This window comes from Sinocyclocheilus rhinocerous, unplaced genomic scaffold (genome assembly GCF_001515625.1).
Source record: "Sinocyclocheilus rhinocerous isolate Xijiao unplaced genomic scaffold, SAMN03320098_v1.1 scaffold388, whole genome shotgun sequence".
NCBI classification, from domain to species: Eukaryota; Metazoa; Chordata; class Actinopteri; order Cypriniformes; family Cyprinidae; genus Sinocyclocheilus; species Sinocyclocheilus rhinocerous.
In genome coordinates, this window is record NW_015650020.1 from 415,863 (window position 1) to 416,343 (window position 481).

Below are 481 nucleotides of genomic sequence, written 5' to 3' on the forward strand. Positions count from 1 at the left end.
AGTTCAGTATTATAGTGTAAGAATGACTACATATCCACGTGTTCTGGTCTACTAATAATAACATTATAATCAAAAAACACTTTTTAAAGGAGTATTTACCAGAAATGTTATTTACCAGAATTTATTTAGGAGAAAAATGTAAATGTGCAGACAGTATTTCTGAAAAAAAAGAGAAAAAAAAAACTTCTTTTTTTTTTAAAAATCAAATCAATTAATTAGACAGGCTATTTGATTAATACATTTTAATTTAACCATTAAAACAGAGTATAGAAAAATGAAAATGGAAAAAAATGAATTTGGAAATAAAATGGATTTCATAGGGCCCTATAATTATAATAATTTTTTTTGTGGTAATAAAAATAGATGTAAGTGAACAATAGCCTTTAAAATTACTTAAAATACATATATAATAGCAATGAGGCAATAACTAATTAAAATAAAGTATCAAAAGCAAGAAATCATATGGTTTTATTGAACAAAA